Raw genomic sequence first — 14884 nt, 5'->3', positions numbered from 1 at the left:
AGGTCACCGGCTTGAGCGCGGGCTCACTAGCTTGAGTGCGGGGTCACTGGCTTGTGTGTGGGATCATAGATGTGATCCTATGGTCGCTGGCTTGAGACCAATGTTGCTGGCTTGAGCAAGGGGTCACTCACTCTGCTGTAGCCCCCGTGTTAGGGCACATATAAGAAAGTAATTAATGAACAAGCAATCTACGAACAACTAAGAGGCCACAATGAAGAATTGATGCTTCTCATCTCTCTCCCTTCCTGTCTGTCTGTCCCTCTCTCTGACTCTCTCTGTCAAAGAAAAAAAAAAAAAATCCCATGTTCACCTCAGCTTCAATCAACTTTGAAGGGAAGTGGTGGTGGTGGGGGCAGGGAGCACATGTGGTAAGAAACATGGCTGGAGGACCAGCAATTCCCAGAGAAGTGGGAAATACTGTGAGCTAGGCAGAAACTCCAAAGTGTTAATTACATGGATCTCAAAGTCCAGCAGGGAAACAAGCTTATAAAGAACTAAGTTTAACCTATTCTCATATATGCTTAATAGAGTGAAGCCTAGAGGTGGTGGGTGTCAGGTCTGGCTTCATATAGGAGGTGACACCTTTACTGTTTCTTCTTTTAATCAAATTTATTATACTAAATATATAAAGTTCACCCGTTTTAAATGGAGAGTTCAATGAGTTCTGACAAATGCATATACCCATGCCATCCTCGTTTCAGTCAAGATAGAGCATTTCTATTACCCCAGAAAGTTGCTCAGGCCCTTTTGCAGGCAATGTCTCCTTTATGCCCCAGGTAACCACTGATCTGACTTCTACTACTATAGATTAGTTTTCTTGATTTTAGAACTTTACATAGTAGAATCATATAATATGTTCTCTTTTCCATCAACATTTTGTCTAAGATCCATTCATATTTCAATTGGATTTTGAAGAGAGAGAAGGGGTTAAACAAGCAGGATAAGTGTGAGAATATTGCAGATGAAAAAAATGAGCAGAACACCTGCAAACATGACAGATAATCAATAAATAGTTGTCATTACTCTTGTTATTATGAGTCTATAGAGCTACATCTGAGTCATTTAGTGAGTGGCCTGATATATCAGATTAGGTTTATACTCACTATTGTATTTTCAATATCTGTCCACTGCTTGGCACACAGAATATACTCAATAAATAATTTAGATGAATAATGATCCCATTGGCAGAGGAAAGCTATGAGAATAATTCCTGGTTTAGAAAGAGCAGGTTGGTCACTGTTGAATTTCATTGACCTTTACCTATTAAAATTCTCATCTTCTGTCTCTCCACACCTGTTTAGTAATAGGCCTCTCCCAGAAAATGGAAATGACAATAATTTGTCATCCTCTGAAAACAAGAGAGAACATAGAGCACTTAAAAAACTTTTTTTTCCCCATTGATTTGAGAGAGGGGGGGGGGGGAGGGAGAGAAACAGAGAGAGAGAAGCATCAACTCGTTCCACTTAGTTGTTTAATTTAATTGTGCACTAATTGATTGCTTCTGGCACTGCCCTGACAGATGGAACCGGCGAACCTCCGCAGAACGACGCTCTAGCCACTGAACCACCCGGCTAGCGCCACGTGGAATACTTTTTTAAAAGCCTGAGGGGCATATACACATACACACATATGATAAGGTAAAGTCTCTCAAAAAAACAAAATATATCACCTTTCACCAGGGAGCCTCGCCTCCTCCCTGAAGCCCCGCCTTCCCCACACCTCAAGTTCCTCCCATTCAGCACGGTGCTAGGGGCTCCTTTACCAGGCCGGCCCGCGGCTTCGTATGCGCACGCGCACCACTAACCCTAAGCAGGCCGGGGCGGGGTCATTTGCGTCATCGCGGCGCGCTCTGCGGACGACGCTATAGTTGCCGGAAGTTGAGTGGCGGTAAGTGCGCCGCGCTGGTGAGGGAGTGGAGGGGTCCTGCGAGGTTGTGTTAGGAGGCTTGAAGGAAAGGGGCGAGCTCGTCGGTGAGGACGAAGGTCACAGAGTGTCTTGGGATCCTCCATCCCCCAAGGAGAAACTGACTCTCGCTCTCGCCCTCCTTCTACAATTACGTCCCCTCCGATTAGTTCAGCCCGGGGTCTTCTGACTAGAAGAAGCTCCTTATAATTTCCTGATCCCCCTTCTGCCTTACGAAAGGCGGTTCTCAGAATGCCCGGTGTTGGAACGCGGGAGCTAGGACGCCAGGGTGCTCATCCCAGCTTTCCCCGAATTTGCTGTGTGACTGGCACGTCAGTCCCCTTTCTGAGCCTTCTTCCCTCATCTGTACAACAGGAGTGATAATAACCTTTTGTGAAGGGAGGCCGTTAAATTTCGTAAGGGTTCTTGATACCTCGGTTTAGTCGAAGGGTGCAAACTTTAATGCTTAGTCAGCTAGGGTAAATGTGGGTGGAAGACAATTTCTACGTCATAAATAGTCAAACTTTTATTTTTGCTGAGTTGAATTTTATTAGCACAGTACTAACATATAGTATGTTGGAGAAATGAAACTAAAACTCCAGTGTGAGTGTGTGTGTGTGTGTGTGCGCGCGCGCGCGCGCGGCAATCTTTTGAGTTTTAAACCCTGGCGACTACTACGGTTTTTTAAAAATTAGACAATTTAAAAAAAACTTAAAACTTTGCAACGAAAACTAGGCTTATCACTGGCTGCCAGTTTGGGTCTCTTGGATCCCAGATTCCCTTTCCCACTGAATACTTGGATTTCTTCTCTGACACCTCACTGATGAAATTTCTTAAGTGACAGAAGCTTACTATTTCTGTCTACTCCTATCTGGTCCTCTCCCAGCTCTGGCAAAAGTTGAGCTAAAAAGCATTTACCCAGTAATTTCAGCTCATTATTCCTCCTTCAGGTTCTTAAGGATCCCACTTCCACTTTATGGTCACACATCTTTGAAAGCTGCTAGTTTGTCTTCCTCTTTCCCCCTTTCTTCTCCAGGCTAAGCTTATTAACCCCCCCCCCCCACACACACACACGGTAAACTCCACAATTGATAATTTGTTATGTGTTAGGGATTATTGTAAGCATTGGTGATATAGCGGTAAAATACAAAAATCCCTGTTTCGTGGAGTCTTCTTTTTGATCATGGTGGCAGCAGTTGTGGTAGTAGTCAATAATACAGTACTTTTAATGAGTAGTAGGTGTTTCAGATCCTGATAGATGCTGTAAAAAAAGAAACAGTAATGGGATGGATAGGAACTGGGAGGGAGCAAGGAAGATTTTCTCTGAGGAGGTGATGTTTGAGTTAACACCCAGTTGAAGGAAAAGCCACACTTGTGAAGACTTATCTTGCCTAATTGTTTCCCCATCTCCCAACTCTTTGCTCTAGTCTTATTAAACTGCGTACAGGCTGTGTCTCACCTTTGATTCTGCTGCTTCTAGAACATCTCTCCTTACCACTCCATTTTTCTTGGCAAACTCCTCCCTGCCTCTCACGTGACATAATTTTGGAACCCTTTAAGAAGTTGAGTATAGGGCTCTCATTCAACCACAGGATTCTTTTTCTGTTCCCAGCCAGCCTCTCAAAATAGAGAATAAGCGTAAGTATTGAGCTTCTGCTATGTCCTTAGCACTGCTCTGCAAGCTGGAACTACTAAAATGAGTTAGATACACATCTCTGTCCTCAAGGAATTAATTTTTTTTTAATTTAAGGAGATAGCATTATTATATGAAGCTATTGTCGAGTTTGGTAGAGGAGGACTTAGAATGAACATAAGTCAAGCTTAGGCATCAGAGAAGACATCTGTGATGAAGTGTTGCTTTATCCAAGTCCTAAAGGATGAGCAGGATTAGGTGAAGAGGGGTGAGAGGTGGGGAGGTATTGCAGACATTGGGAGTGGTGTGAGCAAAGAGCTATGGCAGGCAATGAAAGACCAGGTAGTTAACCCGAGTTGGAGTGTGGAGTTGTATGGTAAGAGTGACTGAAAAGGTAAGCAGGGGGCAGATCACAAAGGATCTTGTGGGCAATTGCATGTTAAGAACACAGAATTTGGAATCTAAAATATTTATGTACCAATTCTAGCTCTGCCACTGAAGTAGTCTTGTGACCTTTGGGCAAGTCACTCTGTAAGTTTCAGTTTCCTCATCTAGAAAAAGAGAAAATATAAGTTCTCTCAGTGTTGCTGTCAGAGGGAAATGAGATGATATTTGTTACCCACTTGGCACCGGGAGGTAGTAAACTGTAGCTGGTAATCTTGCTGTATTGAGAAGTTTGGACTTTATTTTGAAAGTGTGGTGGTGGAGAGTGGGGCAATGAAGGATTTTAAACAGGATGTGACAAGCTCTCATCTATTTTAAATCAACCAAGCAGCACTGGTAATTACACTGAACAGGGTAGGACTAGCAGAAAGACCAGTCAGGGGACTGTTGTGATGTAGGTGACAAAGGAGGTCTGAATCAAGGCTGCTGTGACTGTGGAGATGGGGAGGGGTTTGAAAGATAATGAAAATGGGATTTGCTGGGCTGGTAACTGAGTATTGACCATATAAGGGAGAGGAAGGAGATAGGATTCAAGATATTGGGCTGAGGAGACTGAATCCTCTCTATGGTAATAACAGTTCTTTGATTAGCATTCATGTTTGGTTATTCCTGACCTTCTCTCAGGTGGCTTCTGTCCTCTGATTTTTTCCATTGAAGAGTGAAGTTCACAAATGCCCTCCTCCTCTCTATTACCCAGTTACGATCACTTTTCTCAGTGTAAATAAGACCTATTTGTGATTCAACGGAGAAGAAATAGATGCTGCTTTGTTACCAAGTAGACAATATGCATCTCCATGGTCTTGCCAGACTGGGTATCCACCTTTTCACTTGGTCTCACTCCAGCCCCAGAATGATCACCTTTGGCATTTCCTCACACCTTCATTCTGATTACCCTCCTTTGAACTTGTACCTGTTTGACAGTCTCTTTGTGTGGTATAGAAAGGAAGTCCTCTTTCCTTTAGGAGTCTGATCATGCAGAGCAGAACTTTACTTTTCTTGAGGTAACCTAAAGCCCGGCCTGGCTTTATTGCAGACACACACATCATGCCCTTGACACTGCCACACTTTCAGTTCTTAGCATTGCTCAGTGCTTCTTGTGTGTGCATGAGCAGCTCTTGTGCCCATCTCCTCCTTGTCTTGCACATTTTCATTCCTCTCCCAGCCTTCTATCCTTGTCTTTGACTCTTCCCAGTCATCAGACCTTGATGTTGCCTGAACTCCTGAACACTTTTCCTTCCTTATCTTTTGAATTCTCAGTACATCTAATATTGCTGGTATTCCTTCATGTGTCAAAGCCACTCATGCTTTGTAGTATCTCTCTGGCCATTTCCCCCTCAGATTCCATTGTGGGTTCCTTTCCTCCTTTTGTCCCTGAAATGCTAGTTTTCTCCAAGGTTTTGCCTCTCTACTCTTTTCATCCACAGCTTCCACTCTCATTTATGTGCCAATTACCCTGCTCTGTATCTTGAACCTGGATCTCTCCTGAGTACCACCAGACTTCAAATGCAACAAGTTCAAAACAAAGCTCATCATACCACCAAAGCTATGATTCTTTCTTCATTCTTCATTTTTTAAATTTTCTTTTTCCAAGTGAGAGGAGAGAAGATAGAGAGACAGACTCCTGCATGTGTCCCAACCGGGATCCACCTGGCAACGCCTGTCTGGACTAATTCTTTGCTTTTGTGGGGCCATTTTCGCAACTGAGCTATTTTTAATGCCTGAGGCAGAGGCTCCACAGAGCCATCTTCAGCTCCCAAGGCCAATGCACTTGAACCAATTGAGCCATGGCTGTGGGAGGGGAAGAGAGAGAGAGAGCGAGAAGGGAGGAGGGAGAGGGGTGGAGAAGCAGATGGTCACTTGTGTATGCCCTGATTGGTAATTGAACTCAGGACATTCACATGCCAGGCCAACACTCTACCAGTGAGCCAATAGGCCAGGACCTGTTTCTCCATTCTTTTTTATTTTTTTAAAGGTTTTATTTATTTATTTTAGGAGAGAGAGAGAGAGAAGTGGGGGAGGAGCAGGAAACATCAACTCCCACATGTGCCTTGACCAGGCAAGCCTGGAGTTTCAAATCCACAACCTCAGTGTTCGAGGTTGATGCTTTATCCACTGTGCCACCACAGGTCAGGCTTTCTCCATTCTTTCTTTTTTTTTTTTTTTTTTTTTTCTGAAGCTGGAAACGGGGAGAGACAGTCAGACAGACTCCCGCATGCGCCTGACCGGGATCCACCTGGCACGCCCACCAGGGGCTACGCTCTGCCCACCAGGGGGCGATGCTCTGCCCCTCGGGGGGGGGGGTGTCGCTCTGCCGCGACCAGAGCCACTCTAGCGCCTGGGGCAGAGGCCAAGGAGCCATCCCCAGCGCCCGGGCCATCTTTGCTCCAATGGAGCCTTGGCTGCGGGAGGGGAAGAGAGAGACAGAGAGGAAGGAGGGGGTGGGAGTAGAGAAGCAAATGGGTGCTTCTCCTATGTGCCCTGGCCGGGAATCGAACCTGGGTCCCCCACACGCCAGGCCGACGCTCCTCCGCTGAGCCAACCGGCCAGGGCCGCTTTCTCTATTCTTTAATCTCATTCTCCTTCCATGTAGTCATTCAAAATAGAACCCTGGCCCTATCTATTCTCTCTGACTCTCTCTCTGTGGGGGGGGGGGGAAGCAGAATCCTGGGAGTCATCATGGACTTTTCCCCCTCATACCATCCTTCCCAGCCCAGGCAGTCTGATTCTACTTCCTTGATCTCTCTTGACATGCATTCTCCATTTCTTTCCTACACTGCCTTCAATCAGGCTCTTATCATTTCCTGCCTATATTCCTGCACAGCCTCCAAGCTGGCACCCTGCCTTAGCAGTCTGGCCCTCACTGGTGTTTGTGTGTTTTCTAAACTACAGATCTATGATGTATTACAGAATTGTACACCTGAAAACTGTCTAATTTTATTAACCAATATCACCCCAATAAATTCTATAAAAAATACAGATCTTTGCTAAAATACAAATCGTGTTTCTTCAGTCTGTTTTAGATATCACTCTTTCCGCCTCCCATAATAGCCTGTACAGATACCACACTGTACTGTACTGGTTTTACCCACAAATTGCACACTGTCACTCCTTGACTGTCTAACTCTCAGAACTGTTAGATCCAGTGTGTCAGACTGCATTGTCCAATTATGAGTGTTTTTTGGACTGATATTTGTGACCCTATGTTTACCTCTGAAATTTCTAATCTTGCTATAATAGGCCTGTCATTCCATACAGTCAGAATCTTTTTTGTTCAGAATTTTTGTTATCCATCCTATTGCCTATTCCTTCCTGCTTCATGTCATGTGCAGAGATGGTAAGCAAACATACTATTATCCAAGTCATGATAAAATGTAATAGCAATACCTTATTGAATAGATTTATGTGTCTGTTTCACTGCTGTAAGCCCCTGAAAGGTTCAGCACATGTGAAATACTTAGTAAATATTGATGAATATTCATTAATATAGACAAATAAAATACAGTAGTCTCTCCTTATCTATGGGGGATATGTTCCTAAACCCCTAGTGGATGCCTAAAACTAGTTAATATTGAACTCTATTTATGTTTTTTCCTATACATAACATACCTTTGATAAAGTTTAATTTGTAAATGAAGCACAGTAAGAGATTAACAACAATAAATAGTAAAATGGAATAATTATAACAATACACAGTAATATAAGTTACATGAATGTGGACTCTGTCAAAATATCTTATTGTATTGTACTCACCCTTACGAATATATGAGATGATAAAAATGTCTATGAGGTGAGGTGAATGATGCAGACATTGGGATGTAAGCTAATACTAGGCTACTCTTGACCTTCTGACTAGACATCAGAAGGAAGATCATTCAGTTAATCCTGGATCATTGAGCCATGACAATGTTGATGATTGGATGCCAAGAGCAGATGGTATCAATAGTTGAGAATCCCTAATAATTGAAGGATTTTTTTGTTTTGTTTTGTTTTTGACTGACAGGCAGGTGGTATATACAGTGTGGATATGGTGGACAAAGGGTTGATTAACAACCATGGCAGGATGGAGCTGTATAGTGCAAGAATTCATCAGGATACTCAGAACCATGCATAGTTTAAAACTTATAAATTGTTCTGGAATTTTAAAATTAATATTTTTGTACTGTGGTTGACCATGGTTAACTGAAACTGGAAAGTGAAACAGTGGATGAGGCGGGACTACTGTAAAAATAAATTGAACAGGACCAAAAATTGAGCCAAAGACTTAACACTGTTAGCTCCTTTCTTTTTTATTTTTTCGGTTTTTCTGAAGTGAGAAGTGGGGAGGCAGACAGACAGACTCCCGCATGTGCCCAGCAGGGATCCACCCACTAGGGGGCAATGCTCTGCCCATCTGGGGTGTTGCTCCATTGCAACTGGAGCCATTCCAGTGTCTGAGGCAGAGGCCATGGAGCCATCCTCAGCCCCCGGGCCAACTCTGCTCCATTGGAGCCTTGGCTGTGGGAGGGGAAGAGAGACAGAGAGAAAGGAGAGGGGGGAAGGGTGGAGAAGCAGATGAGCACCTCTCCTATGTGCCCTGGCCAGAAATTGAACCCAGAGCTTCCACACCCCGGGCCAACGATCTACCACTGAGACAACTGGCCAGGGCTCCTTTTTTATTAACATCAGTTTATTCCTTCACCAACAGTCTTTGAGTAAGGTTATTTTACCAGTTCTTAATTCCTGTAGTTATGTTATCAATAGTTTTTAATTCCTATATCTTCATCTTGTCTACTTGGGTATCTGGAGCAATCTTGTCAGAGATCTTGGTGAGGTCCAGATATCCTATATCCTGTTTATGGTTCTGTGATTAAGACAGAAATGCAGTTGCTCTGTAATGCATTGTTCTTAAAGAAACCATAGTGGCCTCTTGTGATTACTCAGGACTGCTACATATAGTTGTACAGATTGTGTACTGCACGAGGTCACATCTGAGGGGTGTTCTGTTTAGATAATACTCATCATGGATATATTTTTATAATGACAATTTTTGGCAGACAAGTGTAAATGCCTTGAGCTAACCTATTTGATGCATTACAACAATTTTCTAAGAAAAGGAAGTAAAATGTCTTAAAGGAGTACAATTTTCTTATTTTACAAAGGTGCCATGTGGACTAGAATGGCTCATATGACATCTTTTCTGAAGCAAAATCTCTGTTCAGTGGGATACAGAATCCATCCTTATTCTCATCTTTGGAAATCAAATATAGTGGAAATTTGAAATCAATGTTGGGTGTCACAATTTTTTTTAGCATTTCTTGCATTTTCCAGGTCTTCTTAAAGGTCCCCAGAAATGAAAACCACAGAGGCTGTTGTTCAGAAGCAAGCCTTCATTATTTAACCAGCTTTTAGGAAACTGTGACAGATTTTAGTTGCTGGTTGACATTAGGGCTCCGCAGCAATTCAGGTGAAGCCAGGTGGTTGTCGCTCATGTACAGAATGGACCAACGTGACACTGTTTATTGCTGGAAGTAACAAAAAGACTCAAAAAGAGACAATACTGTTTCCTAGCATCCTCCTTTTGTCTCTTTCTCTCTCCTTTTCTCCAGATTTTTGCAGCTTTCCCTCTCGCTCCCTCATAGGCATACCATACCCACAATGCTGGTATCTAGTGTGTCCAATCTCAAAAAAATGAGGCTGGATAACAGGTTATGTGTGAAGGTTTGGGTTGTTACAATAAAAGGAAAGGAAAAGGGAAGGGGAAGGAAAAGAAAAAAGAAGAAAAGAAAAGAAAAACAACTGGAAAGTAACCAGTTGAGAATGCAGGTTGCAGTTTAAAGACTATGGAAGTGACTGACTTTCTGAAGAAAGAAATGTTGATTCTGTAGGGGTAGGTGGCTCACATGGAGGTGAGGGAACAACTCCTCTGTAATAGCAGTTATCCTGCCTGTTTATGTGACCAGCTGTTGCCACCTAACAGCACAGTCACAAAAAAAGCCTTTTTGGGTGACTTAGTGTCTTGTGGAGACATCAGTTTGGCTCAGGGACATCTTGACTCCAGTGCAATTTTTTAAAATGAATTGAGGCTTCTGTACCCAGCTGGTACCCCTATAGGGGTCCTGAGTTTTCACCTTCCAGTACAGCCTAACCTTCTAAGTTTGATACTACCCCCTCTATTGGGAAGGGAAGGCTTTTTAAATGTCCCTCTTTAGCAGCCTTGCAAATTACTTCCAAAATTTATGAAGTTGCAGAAGCATCATTAGCTGACAGAATGTGCATTGGCTCTATATGCCAGAGGAACCCGCTCCCCACTTCTGGCCATCTTCACCTCCTTGTTACTCATCAGCAGCTAGGAACATATTCTGTTTGTCAGTAGGACTTGATCATGTGGTTTGGTGCTCATTTTAATGACGGCTAGAACCCCACAGCTGGGAAAATAAGAACAGGAGCCTGCTCTATGTGCTCCTTTTGGCTCAGAGAAGTTACTTCAGGGCCAAATTACAGTTATTCTGGCATTTATGCTAAGTCAGTGGCCCCACATGGCCTCAGAGAAATTGAACATAGAGTGCTCCTAACCCCTTAGAATTTGTCCCCTGGACTTCACTTTGACGACTTATAGTAGGAGACCATCGTTTCATTTTAATTAAACCACTTCTGCAACTACAGTGAAGGGAGGTGAAACTTAAATGAAGTGTGTTTTGAGGCAGAGAAAGTTTTCATAGTGAGTGTAGGGAGGGCAACCACATTAGTCAGACACTGTTGTGTGTGGGGGGGGTGGGGGTGACAAGAAAAACTAATAGTAGCTACTATTATTGACTGCTGGCTGTGTGCCAGGCACCATAACAGGCACATCACACACGTTCTCATTTAGTCCTCCCAACAACTTCCTGGGTTGGGTGTAATTTTCTTTGTTTTACAGATGAGGAAACCAAGGCATAGGGAATTCAGTTACCTGTTAGGCTATTCAGCCAGTGAGAGATGGAGCTGGAACTCAGAATCAGGTTTGTGTGACTGAAAACCAGGCTCCCAACTGCCTTAGCTTTTAGCATTCTTTCTCTGAACCATTCAGAACTCCCCTGCCTTCTCCAAGCAAACAAACAAAAATCCACAATACATAAAAATTACAGTGAGAGATTTTTTAGTATAGGCAAGCTGGTCTGTTTTTCTGCCATCCCTCCAAGGGTCTAGTTTCCCTAAAGACAGGTTTGTTTGGGTTTTTTTTTAATCTCTCTGAATGCTGTTTATTTTCTACCAGTTATACTTCTTCATTTCAAAACTTGTACACTGGCTTAAACTTGTACATTTGCTGTGTCCAATCCTATTGGTCCCCTGTGAAGAGAGAACAGTTGGGCAGACTCACTCTAAGAAGCACTTCTGCTCCAATTAATTTTATAAGCAGCAAAGCCAAAATACTTCTATCTTCAGCATCTTTAATAACTAAATGCTAGAAAAATATATTTCATTTAGACTCCTTGTTTAGAGCAATGAATTTCTTCTTACCAAAGCTAGGTTTCATGAGTCATCTGTTAACTGTTGGATGCATACAGAAAGGTTCTTTGTTCAGGTATAACATACATACGGTAGAGTGCACTCATTGTAAATATATAGCTTATGGATTTTTACATATAAATATGCCTTGTAACCACCACCCAGCTCAGGGTATATAGAATATTTCTAGCTCCCCAGGAGGCTTCCTCTTGCCCCTTTCCAGTCAATAGACCCACTCCACCTTGTAATTACTATTCTAACTTATGTCACGTTGATTGGTTTTGTCCATTGAACATAGCATAGGCTGGGTGTGTGCAGGTACTAAAATTGTCTTAATATTTTACTTACTTCTGTAAGTTTAAACTTACAGAAACTTTACAAGAATACGACAAAGACCTTCCATATACGCAATATCTTCTGTATATCCAATAGTATTCTTTATAGTAGACCATCAATCCAGGATTCAGGCATTGCCCCAATCATCATGTTTTTCTGATCTTTCCCTCTGGAATAGTTCTTTAGTTTTCCCTTGACTTTTAAGACCTTGACACTTTTTTGTTGTTGGTTGTTAGCGAGAGAGAGAGAGAGACAGACAGACAGACAGAGACAGGAAGGGAGATAGATGAGAAGCATCAATTCTTTGTTGCAGCACTTTAGTTGTTCATTGATTGCTTTTTTATATTTGACTTAACCGGGGGTCTCCAGCAAAGCAAGTGACCCCTTGCTGAAGCCAGCGACCTTGGGCTCAAGTCAGCGACCTTGGGCTTCAAGCCAGTGACCTTTGGGCTCAAGCCAGTGATCATAGGGTCATATGTATGACCCCACGCTTAAGCCAGTGACCCCACGCTCAAGCTGGTGAACCTGTGCTCTAGCTGGATGAGCCCACGCTCAAGCTGGCAACCTTGGGGTTTCGAACCTGGGTCCTCTCTGTGCCAGGCCAATGCTCTATCCCTTGCATTACCACTTGGTCAGGCAAGACCTTGACACTTTTAAAGAATATAAGCCAGCCAGTCCCAGTCATTTTGTAGAATGTTTTTCAGTTTGGGTTTATCTGATAATTCCTCCTGATTAGACCCAGGTCATGTATTTTCAGCTGAATGCCATAGATATGTTCTTTTCAGTGCATCCAGCACACAGTGTTCATTTGTCTCATTATTGTTGTTGTTAACTTGGATCTCTTCTGTAAGATACTGTCTGCCAGATATTGTCACTAAAGAGTCACTTTGTCTTTCCTTTGTAATTAATACCCCCCACCCTTTTTATTTGTGGAGAGATACTTTGTGAATGTAGGCTTTCAACTTTCAGGAAGATATATTTATTCTTTACTACTTTTTGTATTTGGTTAAGTTTTAATTTAAATTGACATGTACATTCATATTTCCTGTCCTTTAAGATCTAGTCCTTAAAAAAACAATAAATAATAAGTTTAGAGAGGTTCCAAGTCATATAGCATATCTCCATATGTTCTTGACTTCTTACTCCAATTTCCATATTCCGTGGTAATAAGCCTGGAGTTTGTCCTCTCAATCATTGAAGCCTGAGTTATTTCCTTTCTCTTGTTTCTTTGGGTTTCTAGAATTCATCTTAGTAACATATGAGAGCCATTCTGCAAGGGACTAAGGTATATCGAGAGGAATATGAGCCAGAATCTGTTTTTGTAGATCTTACAATCAGGCAGGTGGAATGGAGGCTGACAGATAAGCAAGGAGTTGAACAACACTACTAAATGTAGGGGTAGCTTAGAGACAGAAGTGATTTACTGTAGCTACGGGAGGAGCGTGAGAGGAGTAGAGAGTGAGGGGCAGCTCTGGGAAGGCTCTCTATTACAGATAACCTCTGATCTGGATTTTTAAAAGTACCACACAGGGCCCTGGCCAGTGGGCTCAGGTAGTGTGGAAGTCCTGGGTTGGATTCCTGGTCAGGGCACACAGGAAAAGCAACACCTGCCTCTCCAATGCTCCCCTTCCCCTTCCCCTACCTCTTCTCTTCTTTCCTCTCTCTCTCTCTCTCTCTCTCTCTCTCTCTCTCTCTCTCTCTCTTTCTCTCTCTCCCCTCCTGCAGCCATGGGTTGATTGGAGTGAGTTGGTCCCTGTTGGTCCCTGGTGCTGATAATGGCTCCATGGCCTCACCTCAGGCACTGAGATAGCTTGGTTGCCAAGCAATGGAGCAGCTGCCCCAAATGGGTAGAGCATCATCCTGTAGGGGGTTTGTTGGGTGGATCCTGGTCAGGAAGCATGCGGTAGCCTGTCTCTCTGACTCCTTGCTTCCCTGCCTCTCACCAAATATAAATAAAATAAAATAATACTAATAAAATAAAATAAAAAGTCCCAGTTAGGGGCTGTGGTGCTTTTTACACAGAGGGGGCTGTTTGTTCACGGTTGTGGAGGCAGGACAGCAAGTGTGTTAGAGGAGCACCAAGTAGCTCAATGTTTCTTCAGCATCAAGGCAGAAGTGGGGAGTGGTAGCGTCACCAGGGTGGCACTAGAGAAGTTGGACGGCAGTCACAGAAATCCAAGAGAAAGTAATGAAGGAAACCAACAGAGGTGTGGTAACATGCCTCTTTAGAATGTGAGATACGACTGATGCAGTCTTCCCTGCATGTTATGAACTTCAATAAGTGTCAAATGAGCTTCATCTTGGCATAATGATGCTGGCATATATGTGGGAGTGTTCTGTGTAGACTGCATTTGCCAGATAAACATGTTCTTGCAGCATTACAAGGTCCATATTGTAGAATAGCAAATGTGGCCTTGGAATCTGGTCTTACAATTTGCTTCCCCTCAGCAATCCTTGCAGATCTCTACTATGCTCTAAAAAATTTTTGCCCAAAATGTCAGTCTCCCTAAAAACAAAATATATTATTGTCACCTTCAAAGAATAAAAAAATAACAAGTTTGGAAGATCCTTTAGTCCAGGAGTCAGCAAACTACAGCTTGCAAGTCAGATCCTGTCTGGGTCCTTTTCTCTTTTAAGCAGTCTGTTAGCTAAGAATGTTTTTTTTTTTTACTTTTTTCAAGAGTTGTAAAAAAAGAGGAAAATATGACAGAAACTGTTTTAGCCTGTAATGCCTACAATACTTACTATCTGGCCCTTTTCAAGAAGGGCCTGCCAACCCCCAATCTTGCCTGACTGCCTGGTACAGTCATCCTTTCTGCAGTATTACTTGCCAAATAATTAGTATCTTATATATACCAGAACACTTCCACCAATGGAATATTAATTATCTCTCTAATCAATCTATTTCCTATTTGGACAGTTCAGGGATATAGTAATTTTTGAGCTCTGCTGAAATTTGTTTTACTATAGCATCTTTCCTTTGATCCTTTTAGGGGGAAGAGAGAGATTATTTCATGTCAACATTCACTGAGCTAATATGTTCTAGTCATTGTACTAAGTGCTGAAAAAGATGAATAAGACATGGTTTTTTCATCAAGAATCTCC

At 42.7% G+C, this 14884-nt stretch overlaps 1 protein-coding gene across 3 annotated transcripts in view; it reads left to right on the top strand.

Annotated features, from left to right (window-relative positions):
- Positions 1 to 1790: 1790 nt before the first annotated feature.
- The window catches only part of ATG7 (autophagy related 7), a 320442-nt gene continuing 307348 nt past the window's right edge, over positions 1791 to 14884 (top strand). For 2 of the 3 annotated variants that reach the window (XM_066245020.1, XM_066245019.1), the window contains exon 1: positions 6087 to 6105. The gene's annotated coding sequence lies outside the window, so the exon portion shown is untranslated. Of the gene's footprint in view, positions 1888 to 6086; positions 6106 to 14884 lie in introns of those variants that run through there. The other variant, XM_066245021.1, reaches the window with a different exon arrangement.

This window comes from Saccopteryx bilineata, chromosome 10 (genome assembly GCF_036850765.1).
Source record: "Saccopteryx bilineata isolate mSacBil1 chromosome 10, mSacBil1_pri_phased_curated, whole genome shotgun sequence".
In the NCBI taxonomy this organism is placed as follows: domain Eukaryota; kingdom Metazoa; phylum Chordata; class Mammalia; order Chiroptera; family Emballonuridae; genus Saccopteryx; species Saccopteryx bilineata.
This window is presented reverse-complemented; position numbering and strand designations above follow the sequence as displayed.